Raw genomic sequence first — 13,135 nt, 5'->3', positions numbered from 1 at the left:
GCTCCTCAGACCGCCCCGTAAACTCCAACTGCCGGAGGAGCCAGAGCCGCCCCTCAGACCGCCCCGCGAACTCCAACTGCCGGAGGAACCAGAGCCGCTCCTCAGACCGCCCCGCAAACTCCAACCGCCGGAGGAGCCAGAGCCACACCTCAGACCGCCCCGCGAACTCCAACTGCCGGAGGAACCAGCGCCGCTCCTCACACCGCCCCGCGAACTCCAACTGCCGGAGGAACCAGAGCCAAACCTCAGACCGCCCCATGAACTCCAACTGCCGGAGGAGCCAGAGCCGCCCCTCAGACCGCCCCGCGAACTCCAAGTGCCGGAGGAGCCCGAGCCGATCCTCAGACTGCCCCGTGAACTCCAACTGCCGGAGGAGCCAGAGCCGACCCTCAGACCGCCTCGTGAACTCCAACTCCCAGAGGAGCCAGAGCCACCCCACAGACCGCCCCGCGAACTCCAACTGCCGGAGGGACCAGAGCTGCTCCTCAGACCGCCCCGCAAACTCCAACTGCCGGAGGAGACCAAGCCGCTCCCCAGACCGCCCCGCGAACTCCAACTGCCGGAGGAGCCAGCGCCGCCCTCAGATCGCCCCTCGAACTCCAACTGCCGGAGGAGACAGAGCCGCTCCTCAGACCGCCCGCGAACTCCAAATGCTGGAGGAGCCAGCGCTGCCCCTCAGACCGCCCCACGAACTACAATTGCCGGAGGAACCAGAGCCACCATTCAGACCACCCCGTGAACTCCAACTGCCGGAGGAACCAGATCCACACCTCAGACCGCCCTGTGAACTCCAACTGCCGGAGGAGCCAGAGCCCCCCCTCAGACCGCCCCATCAACTCCATCTGCTGGAGGAACCAGAGCCGCTCCTCAGACCGCCCCGTGAACTCCAACTGCCGGAGGAGCCAGAGCCACACCTCAGACCGCCCCGCGAACTCCAACTGCCGGAGGAACCAGAGCTGCCCCTCAGACCGCCCTGCGAATGCCAACTGCCGGAGGAGCCGGCGCCGCCCCTCAGACCGCCCCGCGAACGCCAACTGCCGGAGGAGCCAGCGCCACGCCTCAGACCGCCCCGTCAACTCCCACTGCTGGAGGAACCAGAGCCGCCCCACAGACCGCCCCGTGAACTACAACTACCGGAGAAACCAGAGCCGCTCCTCAGACCGCCCCGTGAACTCCAACTGCCGGAGAAACCAGAGCCGCTCCTCACACTGCCCCGTGAACTCCAACTGCCGGAGGAGCCAGATCCGCCCCTCAGACCGCCCTGCGAACTTCAACTGCAGGAGGAGCTAGAGCCACCCCTGAGACCGCCCCGTGAACTCCAACTGCCGGAGGAACCAGAGCCACCCCACAGACCGCCCCATGAACTACAACTGCCGGAGAAACCAGAGCCGCTCCTCAGACCGCCCCGTGAACTCCAACTGCCGGAGGAGCCAGAGCCGCTCCTCAGACCGCCCCGCAAACTCCTAATGCCGTAGGAACCAGAGCCGCCCCTCAGACTGCACCGTGAACTGCAACTGCCGGAGGAACCAGAGCCACCGCTCAGACCGCCCCACGAAATTCAACTGCCGGAGGAGCCAGAGCCGCTCCTCAGACCGCCCCGCGAACTCCAACTGCCGGAGGAGCCAGAGCCACCCCTCAGACCGCCCCGCAAACTCCAACTGCCGGAGGAGCCAGAGCCGCCCCTCAGACAGCCCCGCGAACTCCAAATGCTGGAGGAGCCAGCGCTGCCCCTCAGACCGCCCCACGAACTCCAATTGCCGGAGGAACCAGAGCCACACCTCAGACCGCCCTGCGAACTCCAACTGCCGGAGGAGCCAGAGCCACCCCTCAGACCGCCCCGTCAACTCCATCTGCCGGAGGAACCAGAGCCGCTCCTCAGACCGCCCCGTGAACTCCAACTGCCGGAGGAGCCAGAGCCACACCTCAGACCGCCCCACGAACTCCAACTGCCGGAGGAACCAGAGCTGCCCCTCAGACCGCCCTGCGAAAGCCAACTGCGGGAGGAGCTAGTGCCGCCCCTCAGACCACCCCGTGAACTCCAACTGCCGGAGGAGCCAGAGCCGCCCCTCAGACCACCCCGCAAACTCCAACTGCCGGAGGAGCCCGAGCCGCTCCTCAGAATGCCCTGCGAACTCCAACTGCTAGAGGAGCCAGAGATGCCCCTCAGACCGCCCTGCGAACGCCAACTGCCGGAGGAGCTAGTGCCGCCCCTCAGACCACCCCGTGAACTCCAACTGCCGGAGGAGCCAGAGCCGCCCCTCAGACCACCCCGCAAACTCCAACTGCCGGATTAGCCCGAGCCGCTCCTCAGACCGCCCTGCAAACTCCAACTGCTAGAGGAGCCAGAGCCGCCCCTCAGACCGCCCTGAGAACTCCAACTGCCGGAGGAGCCAGAGCCGCTCCTCAGACCGCCCCGTGAACTCCAACTGCCGGAGGAGCCAGAGCCACACCTCAGACCGCCCCGCGAACTCCAACTGCCGGAGGAACCAGTGCTGCCCCTCAGACCGCCCTGCGAACGTCAACTGCCGGAGGAGCCAGCGCTGCCCCTCAGACCACCCCGTGAACTCCAACTGCCGGAGGAGCCGGCGCCGCCCCTCAGACCGCCCCGCGAATGACAACTGCCGAAGGAGCCAGCGCCGCGCCTCAGACCGCCCCGTATACTCAAACTGCAGGAGGAACCAGAGCCGCCCCTCAGACTGCCCCGCGAACGCCAACTGCCGGAGGAGCCAGCGCCGCCCCTCAGACTGCCCCGTGAACTCCAACTGCCGGAGGAGCTAGTGCCGCCCCTCAGACCACCCCGTGAACTCCAACTGCCGGAGGAGCCAGAGCCGCCCCTCAGACCACCCCGCAAACTCCAACTGCTGGAGGAGCCCGAGCCGCTCCTCAGACCGCCCTGCAAAATCCAACTGCTAGAGGAGCCAGAGCCGCCCCTCAGACCGCCCTGCGAACTCCAACTGCCGGAGGAGCCAGAGCCGCCCCACAGACCGCCCCGCGAACTCCAAATGCCGGAGGAGCCAGAGCCGATCCTCAGACCGCCCTGCGAACTCCAATTGCCGGAGGAGCCAGAGTCAAACCTCAGACCGCCCCGTGAACTCCAACTGCCGGAGGAACCAGCACCGCTCCTCAGACCGCCCCGCAAACTCCAACAGCCGGAGGAGCCCGAGCCGCTCCTCAGACCGCCCCGTAAACTCCAACTGCCGGAGGAGCCAGAGCCGCCCCTCAGACCGCCCCGCGAACTCCAAATGCTGGAGGAGCCAGAGCCGATCCTCAGACCGCCCTGCGAACTCCAAGTGCCGGAGGAGCCAGAGCCACCCCACAGACCGCCCCGCGAACTACAACTGCCGGAGGAACCAGAGCCACCCCACAGACCGCCCCGCGAACTCCAACTGCCGGAGGAACCAGAGCCACCCCACAGACCGCCCCGCGAACTCCAACTGCCGGAGGAACCAGAGCTGCCCCTCAGACCGCTCTGCGAACCCCAACTGCCGGAGGAGCCATGTTGCCCCTCAGACCACCCCGTGAACACCAACTGCCGGAGGAGCCGGTGCCGCCCCTCAGACCGCCCCGCGAACGCCAACTGCCGGAGGAGCCAGCGCCGCGCCTCAGACCGCCCCGTCAACTCCCAGTGCCGGAGGAACCAGAGCCGCCCCATAGACCGCCCCGTGAACTACAACTACCGGAGAAACCAGAGCCGCTCCTCAGACCGCCCCGTGAACTCCAACTGCCGGAGAAACGAGAGCCGCTCCTCACACTGCCCCGCGAACTCCAACTGCCGGAGGAACCTGAGCCGCTCCTCAGACCGCACTGCCAACTCCAACTGCCGGAGGAGCCAGAGCCGCCCCTCAGACCGCCCTGTGAACTTCAACTGCCGGAGGAGCCAGAGCCGCCCCTGAGACCGCCCCGTCAACTCCAACTGCCGGAGGAACCAGAGCCGCCCCACAGACCGCCCCGTGAACTACAACTACCGGAGAAAACAGAGCCGCTCCTCAGACCGCCCCGTGAACTCCAACTGCCGGAGGAGCCAGAGCCGCTCCTCAGACCGCCCCGCAAACTCCTAATGCGGTAGGAACCAGAGCCGCCCCTCAGACCGCCCTGCGAACGCCAACTGCCGGAGGAACCAGAGCCGACCCTCAGACTGCCCCGTGAACTCCAACTGCTGGAGGAACCAGAGCCGCTCCTCAGACCGCCACACAAACTCCAACTGCCGGAGGAGCAAGAGCCGCTCCTCAGACCGCACTGCGAACTCCTACTGCCCGAGGAGCCAGAGCCGCCCCTCAGACCGCCCCGCAAACTCCAACTGCTGGAGGAGACCAAGCCGCTCCCCAGACCGCCCTGCGAACTCCAACTGCCGGAGGAACCAGATCCGCTCCTCACACTGCCCCGCGAACTCCAACTGCCGGAGGAACCAGAGCTGCTCCTCAGACCGCACTGCGAACTCCAACTGCCGGAGGAGCCAGAGCCGCCCCTCAGACCGCCCCGCGAACTCCAAATGCTGGAGGAGCCAGCGCTGCCCCTCAGACCGCGGCGTGAACTCCAACTGCCGGAGAAGCCAGCGACGCCCCTCAGACCGCCCCGTAAACTCCAACTGCCGGAGGAACCAGAGCCACCCCTCAGACCGCCCCGCGAACTCCAACTACCGGAGGAGCCAGAGCCGCCACTCAGACCGCCCCGCGAACGCCAACTGCCAGAGGAGCCAGTGCCGCCCCTTAGGCCGCCCCGTGTACTCCAACTGCCGGAGGAGCCAGCGCCGCCCCTCAGACCACCCCATGAACTCCAACTGCCGGAGGAGCCAGAGCCGCCCTTCAGACCACCCCGTGAACTCCAACTGCCGGAGGAACCAGAGCCACACCTCAGACTGCCCTGCGAACTCCAACTGCCGGAGGAAACAGCGCCACTCCTCACACCGCCCCGCGAACTCCAACTGCCGGAGGAACCAGAGCCGCTCCTCAGACCGCACTGCGAACTGCAACTGCCGCAGGAGCCAGAGCCGCCCCTCAGACCGCCCCGCGAACTCCAAATGCCGGAGGAGCCAGAGCCGATCCTCAGACCGCCCTGTGAACTCCAACTGCCGGAGGAGCCTGAGTCACACCTCAGACCGCCCCGTGAACTCCAACTGCCGGAGGAACCAGCGCCGCTCCTCAGACCGCCCCGCAAACTCCATCTGCCGGAGGAGCCCAAGCCGCTCCTCAGACCGCCCCGTGAACTCCAACTGCTGGAGGAGCCAGAGCCGCCCCTCAGACCGCCCCGTGAACTCCAACTCCCAGAGGAGCCAGAGACGCCCCTCAGACCGCCCCGCGAACTCCAACTGCCGGAGGGACCAGAGCCGCTCCTCAGACCGCCCCACAAACTCCAACTGCCGGAGGAGCCAGAGCCGCTCCTCAGACCGCACTGCGAACTCCAACTGCCGGAGGAGCCAGAGCCGCCCCACAGACCGCCCCGCGAACTCCAAATGCCGGAGGAGCCAGAGCCGATCCTCAGACCGCCCTGCGAACTCCAACTGCCGGAGGAGCCAGAGTCAAACCTCAGACCGCCCCGTGAACTCCAACTGCCGGAGGAACCAGCACCGATCCTCAGACCGCCCCGCAAACTCCAACAGCCGGAGGAGCCCGAGCCGCTCCTCAGACCGCCCCGTAAACTCCAACTGCCGGAGGAGCCAGAGCCGCCCCTCAGACCGCCCCGCGAACTCCAACTGCCGGAGGAACCAGAGCCGCTCCTCAGACCGCCCCGCAAACTCCAACTGCCGGAGGAGCCAGAGCCACACCTCAGACCGCCCCGCGAACTCCAACTGCCGGAGGAACCAGCGCCGCTCCTCACACCGCCCCGCGAACTCCAACTGCTGGAGGAACCAGAGCCAAACCTCAGACGGCACTGCGAACTCCAACTGCCGGAGGAGCCAGAGCCGCCCCTCAGACCGCCCCGCGAACTCCAAGTGCCGGAGGAGCCCGAGCCGATCCTCAGACTGCCCCGTGAACTCCAACTGCCGGAGGAGCCAGAGCCGACCCTCAGACCGCCTCGTGAACTCCAACTCCCAGAGGAGCCAGAGCCACCCCACAGACCGCCCCGCGAACTCCAACTGCCGGAGGGACCAGAGCTGCTCCTCAGACCGCCCCGCAAACTCCAACTGCCGGAGGAGACCAAGCCGCTCCCCAGACCGCCCCGCGAACTCCAACTGCCGGAGGAGCCAGCGCCGCCCTCAGATCGCCCCTCGAACTCCAACTGCCGGAGGAGACAGAGCCGCTCCTCAGACCGCCCGCGAACTCCAAATGCTGGAGGAGCCAGCGCTGCCCCTCAGACCGCCCCACGAACTACAATTGCCGGAGGAACCAGAGCCACCATTCAGACCACCCCGTGAACTCCAACTGCCGGAGGAACCAGATACTCCAACTGCCGGAGGAACCAGATCCACACCTCAGACCGCCCTGTGAACTCCAACTGCCGGAGGAGCCAGAGCCCCCCCTCAGACCGCCCCATCAACTCCATCTGCTGGAGGAACCAGAGCCGCTCCTCAGACCGCCCCGTGAACTCCAACTGCCGGAGGAGCCAGAGCCACACCTCAGACCGCCCCGCGAACTCCAACTGCCGGAGGAACCAGAGCTGCCCCTCAGACCGCCCTGCGAATGCCGACTGCCGGAGGAGCCGGCGCCGCCCCTCAGACCGCCCCGCGAACGCCAACTGCCGGAGGAGCCAGCGCCACGCCTCAGACCGCCCCGTCAACTCCCACTGCTGGAGGAACCAGAGCCGCCCCACAGACCGCCCCGTGAACTACAACTACCGGAGAAACCAGAGCCACTCCTCAGACCGCCCCGTGAACTCCAACTGCCGGAGAAACCAGAGCCGCTCCTCACACTGCCCCGTGAACTCCAACTGCCGGAGGAGCCAGAGCCGCCCCTCAGACCGCCCTGCGAACTTCAACTGCAGGAGGAGCTAGAGCCACCCCTGAGACCGCCCCGTGAACTCCAACTGCCGGAGGAACCAGAGCCACCCCACAGACCGCCCCATGAACTACAACTGCCGGAGAAACCAGAGCCGCTCCTCAGACCGCCCCGTGAACTCCAACTGCCGGAGGAGCCAGAGCCGCTCCTCAGACCGCCCCGCAAACTCCTAATGCCGTAGGAACCAGAGCCGCCCCTCAGACTGCACCGTGAACTGCAACTGCCGGAGGAACCAGAGCCACCGCTCAGACCGCCCCGCGAAATTCAACTGCCGCAGGAGCCAGAGCCGCTCCTCAGACCGCCCCGCGAACTCCAACTGCCGGAGGAGCCAGAGCCACCCCTCAGACCGCCCCGCAAACTCCAACTGCCGGAGGAGCCAGAGCCGCCCCTCAGACAGCCCCGCGAACTCCAAATGCTGGAGGAGCCAGCGCTGCCCCTCAGACCGCCCCACGAACTCCAATTGCCGGAGGAACCAGAGCCACACCTCAGACCGCCCTGCGAACTCCAACTGCCGGAGGAGCCAGAGCCACCCCTCAGACCGCCCCGTCAACTCCATCTGCCGGAGGAACCAGAGCCGCTCCTCAGACCGCCCCGTGAACTCCAACTGCCGGAGGAGCCAGAGCCACACCTCAGACCGCCCCACGAACTCCAACTGCCGGAGGAACCAGAGCTGCCCCTCAGACCGCCCTGCGAAAGCCAACTGCCGGAGGAGCTAGTGCCGCCCCTCAGACCACCCCGTGAACTCCAACTGCCGGAGGAGCCAGAGCCGCCCCTCAGACCACCCCGCAAACTCCAACTGCCGGAGGAGCCCGAGCCGCTCCTCAGAATGCCCTGCGAACTCCAACTGCTAGAGGAGCCAGAGCTGCCCCTCAGACCGCCCTGCGAACGCCAACTGCCGGAGGAGCTAGTGCCGCCCCTCAGACCACCCCGTGAACTCCAACTGCCGGAGGAGCCAGAGCCGCCCCTCAGACCACCCCGCAAACTCCAACTGCCGGATTAGCCCGAGCCGCTCCTCAGACCGCCCTGCGAACTCCAACTGCTAGAGGAGCCAGAGCCGCCCCTCAGACCGCCCTGCGAACTCCAACTGCCGGAGGAGCCAGAGCCGCTCCTCAGACCGCCCCGTGAACTCCAACTGCCGGAGGAGCCAGAGCCACACCTCAGACCGCCCCGCGTACTCCAACTGCCGGAGGAACCAGTGCTGCCCCTCAGACCGCCCTGCGAACGTCAACTGCCGGAGGAGCCAGCGCTGCCCCTCAGACCACCCCGTGAACTCCAACTGCCGGAGGAGCCGGCGCCGCCCCTCAGACCGCCCCGCGAATGACAACTGCCGGAGGAGCCAGCGCCGCGCCTCAGACCGCCCCGTATACTCAAACTGCAGGAGGAACCAGAGCCGCCCCTCAGACTGCCCCGCGAACGCCAACTGCCGGAGGAGCCAGCGCCGCCCCTCAGACTGCCCCGTGAACTCCAACTGCCGGAGGAGCTAGTGCCGCCCCTCAGACCACCCCGTGAACTCCAACTGCCGGAGGAGCCAGAGCCGCCCCTCAGACCACCCCGCAAACTCCAACTGCTGGAGGAGCCCGAGCCGCTCCTCAGACCGCCCTGCGAAATCCAACTGCTAGAGGAGCCAGAGCCGCCCCTCAGACCGCCCTGCGAACTCCAACTGCCGGAGGAGCCAGAGCCGCCCCACAGACCGCCCCGCGAACTCCAAATGCCGGAGGAGCCAGAGCCGATCCTCAGACCGCCCTGCGAACTCCAACTGCCGGAGGAGCCAGAGTCAAACCTCAGACCGCCCCGTGAACTCCAACTGCCGGAGGAACCAGCACCGCTCCTCAGACCGCCCCGCAAACTCCAACAGCCGGAGGAGCCCGAGCCGCTCCTCAGACCGCCCCGTAAACTCCAACTGCCGGAGGAGCCAGAGCCGCCCCTCAGACCGCCCCGCGAACTCCAAATGCTGGAGGAGCCAGAGCCGATCCTCAGACCGCCCTGCGAACTCCAAGTGCCGGAGGAGCCAGAGCCACCCCACAGACCGCCCCGCGAACTCCAACTGCCGGAGGAACCAGAGCTGCCCCTCAGACCGCTCTGCGAACCCCAACTGCCGGAGGAGCCATGCTGCCCCTCAGACCACCCCGTGAACACCAACTGCCGGAGGAGCCGGTGCCGCCCCTCAGACCGCCCCGCGAACGCCAACTGCCGGAGGAGCCAGCGCCGCGCCTCAGACCGCCCCGTCAACTCCCACTGCCGGAGGAACCAGAGCCGCCCCATAGACCGCCCCGTGAACTACAACTACCGGAGAAACCAGAGCCGCTCCTCAGACCGCCCCGTGAACTCCAACTGCCGGAGAAACGAGAGCCGCTCCTCACACTGCCCCGCGAACTCCAACTGCCGGAGGAACCTGAGCCGCTCCTCAGACCGCACTGCCAACTCCAACTGCCGGAGGAGCCAGAGCCGCCCCTCAGACCGCCCTGTGAACTTCAACTGCCGGAGGAGCCAGAGCCGCCCCTGAGACCGCCCCGTCAACTCCAACTGCCGGAGGAACCAGAGCCGCCCCACAGACCGCCCCGTGAACTACAACTACCGGAGAAAACAGAGCCGCTCCTCAGACCGCCCCGTGAACTCCAACTGCCGGAGGAGCCAGAGCCGCTCCTCAGACCGCCCCGCAAACTCCTAATGCGGTAGGAACCAGAGCCGCCCCTCAGACCGCCCTGCGAACGCCAACTGCCGGAGGAACCAGAGCCGACCCTCAGACTGCCCCGTGAACTCCAACTGCCGGAGGAACCAGAGCCGCTCCTCAGACCGCCACACAAACTCCAACTGCCGGAGGAGCAAGAGCCGCTCCTCAGACCGCACTGCGAACTCCTACTGCCCGAGGAGCCAGAGCCGCCCCTCAGACCGCCCCGCAAACTCCAACTGCTGGAGGAGACCAAGCCGCTCCCCAGACCGCCCTGCGAACTCCAACTGCCGGAGGAACCAGATCCGCTCCTCACACCGCCCCGCGAACTCCAACTGCCGGAGGAACCAGAGCTGCTCCTCAGACCGCACTGCGAACTCCAACTGCCGGAGGAGCCAGAGCCGCCCCTCAGACCGCCCCGCGAACTCCAAATGCTGGAGGAGCCAGCGCTGCCCCTCAGACCGCGGCGTGAACTCCAACTGCCGGAGAAGCCAGCGACGCCCCTCAGACCGCCCCGTAAACTCCAACTGCCGGAGGAACCAGAGCCACCCCTCAGACCGCCCCGCGAACTCCAACTACCGGAGGAGCCAGAGCCGCCACTCAGACCGCCCCGCGAACGCCAACTGCCAGAGGAGCCAGTGCCGCCCCTTAGGCCGCCCCGTGTACTCCAACTGCCGGAGGAGCCAGCGCCGCCCCTCAGACCACCCCATGAACTCCAACTGCCGGAGGAGCCAGAGCCGCCCTTCAGACCACCCCGTGAACTCCAACTGTCGGAGGAACCAGAGCCACACCTCAGACTGCCCTGCGAACTCCAACTGCCGGAGGAAACAGCGCCACTCCTCACACCGCCCCGCGAACTCCAACTGCCGGAGGAACCAGAGCCGCTCCTCAGACCGCACTGCGAACTGCAACTGCCGCAGGAGCCAGAGCCGCCCCTCAGACAGCCCCGCGAACTCCAAATGCCGGAGGAGCCAGAGCCGATCCTCAGACCGCCCTGCGAACTCCAACTGCCGGAGGAGCCTGAGTCACACCTCAGACCGCCCCGTGAACTCCAAGTGCCGGAGGAACCAGCGCCGCTCCTCAGACCGCCCCGCAAACTCCATCTGCCGGAGGAGCCCAAGCCGCTCCTCAGACCGCCCCGTGAACTCCAACTGCTGGAGGAGCCAGAGCCGCCCCTCAGACCGCCCCGTGAACTCCAACTCCCAGAGGAGCCAGAGACGCCCCTCAGACCGCCCCGCGAACTCCAACTGCCGGAGGGACCAGAGCCGCTCCTCAGACCGCCCCACAAACTCCAACTGCCGGAGGAGCCAGAGCCGCTCCTCAGACCGCACTGCGAACTCCAACTGCCGGAGGAGCCAGAGCCGCCCCACAGACCGCCCCGCGAACTCCAAATGCCGGAGGAGCCAGAGCCGATCCTCAGACCGCCCTGCGAACTCCAACTGCCGGAGGAGCCAGAGTCAAACCTCAGACCGCCCCGTGAACTCCAACTGCCGGAGGAACCAGCACCGCTCCTCAGACCGCCCCGCAAACTCCAACAGCCGGAGGAGCCCGAGCCGCTCCTCAGACCGCCCCGTAAACTCCAACTGCCGGAGGAGCCAGAGCCGCCCCTCAGACCGCCCCGCGAACTCCAACTGCCGGAGGAACCAGAGCCGCTCCTCAGACCGCCCCGCAAACTCCAACTGCCGGAGGAGCCAGAGCCACACCTCAGACCGCCCCGCGAACTCCAACTGCCGGAGGAACCAGCGCCGCTCCTCACACCGCCCCGCGAACTCCAACTGCTGGAGGAACCAGAGCCAAACCTCAGACGGCACTGCGAACTCCAACTGCCGGAGGAGCCAGAGCCGCCCCTCAGACCGCCCCGCGAACTCCAAGTGCCGGAGGAGCCAGAGCCGATCCTCAGACCACCCTGCGAACTCCAACTGCCGGAGGAGCCTGAGTCACACCTCAGACCGCCCCATGAACTCCAACTGCCAGAGGAACCAGCGCCGCTCCTCAGACCGCCCCGCAAACTCCAACAGCCGGAGGAGCCCGAGCCGCTCCTCAGACCGCCCCGTAAACTCCAACTGCCGGAGGAGCCAGAGCCGCCCCTCAGACCGCCCCGCGAACTCCAACTGCCGGAGGAACCAGAGCCGCTCCTCAGACCGCCCCGCAAACTCCAACCGCCGGAGGAGCCAGAGCCACACCTCAGACCGCCCCGCGAACTCCAACTGCCGGAGGAACCAGCGCCGCTCCTCACACCGCCCCGCGAACTCCAACTGCCGGAGGAACCAGAGCCAAACCTCAGACCGCCCCATGAACTCCAACTGCCGGAGGAGCCAGAGCCGCCCCTCAGACCGCCCCGCGAACTCCAAGTGCCGGAGGAGCCCGAGCCGATCCTCAGACTGCCCCGTGAACTCCAACTGCCGGAGGAGCCAGAGCCGACCCTCAGACCGCCTCGTGAACTCCAACTCCCAGAGGAGCCAGAGCCACCCCACAGACCGCCCCGCGAACTCCAACTGCCGGAGGGACCAGAGCTGCTCCTCAGACCGCCCCGCAAACTCCAACTGCCGGAGGAGACCAAGCCGCTCCCCAGACCGCCCCGCGAACTCCAACTGCCGGAGGAGCCAGCGCCGCCCTCAGATCGCCCCTCGAACTCCAACTGCCGGAGGAGACAGAGCCGCTCCTCAGACCGCCCGCGAACTCCAAATGCTGGAGGAGCCAGCGCTGCCCCTCAGACCGCCCCACGAACTACAATTGCCGGAGGAACCAGAGCCACCATTCAGACCACCCCGTGAACTCCAACTGCCGGAGGAACCAGATCCACACCTCAGACCGCCCTGTGAACTCCAACTGCCGGAGGAGCCAGAGCCCCCCCTCAGACCGCCCCATCAACTCCATCTGCTGGAGGAACCAGAGCCGCTCCTCAGACCGCCCCGTGAACTCCAACTGCCGGAGGAGCCAGAGCCACACCTCAGACCGCCCCGCGAACTCCAACTGCCGGAGGAACCAGAGCTGCCCCTCAGACCGCCCTGCGAATGCCAACTGCCGGAGGAGCCGGCGCCGCCCCTCAGACCGCCCCGCGAACGCCAACTGCCGGAGGAGCCAGCGCCACGCCTCAGACCGCCCCGTCAACTCCCACTGCTGGAGGAACCAGAGCCGCCCCACAGACCGCCCCGTGAACTACAACTACCGGAGAAACCAGAGCCGCTCCTCAGACCGCCCCGTGAACTCCAACTGCCGGAGAAACCAGAGCCGCTCCTCACACTGCCCCGTGAACTCCAACTGCCGGAGGAGCCAGAGCCGCCCCTCAGACCGCCCTGCGAACTTCAACTGCAGGAGGAGCTAGAGCCACCCCTGAGACCGCCCCGTGAACTCCAACTGCCGGAGGAACCAGAGCCACCCCACAGACCGCCCCATGAACTACAACTGCCGGAGAAACCAGAGCCGCTCCTCAGACCGCCCCGTGAACTCCAACTGCCGGAGGAGCCAGAGCCGCTCCTCAGACCGCCCCGCAAACTCCTAATGCCGTAGGAACCAGAGCCGCCCCTCAGACTGC

This window comes from Lepidochelys kempii, chromosome 22, assembly GCF_965140285.1.
Source record: "Lepidochelys kempii isolate rLepKem1 chromosome 22, rLepKem1.hap1, whole genome shotgun sequence".
Classification (NCBI taxonomy): domain Eukaryota; kingdom Metazoa; phylum Chordata; order Testudines; family Cheloniidae; genus Lepidochelys; species Lepidochelys kempii.
This window is presented reverse-complemented; position numbering follows the sequence as displayed.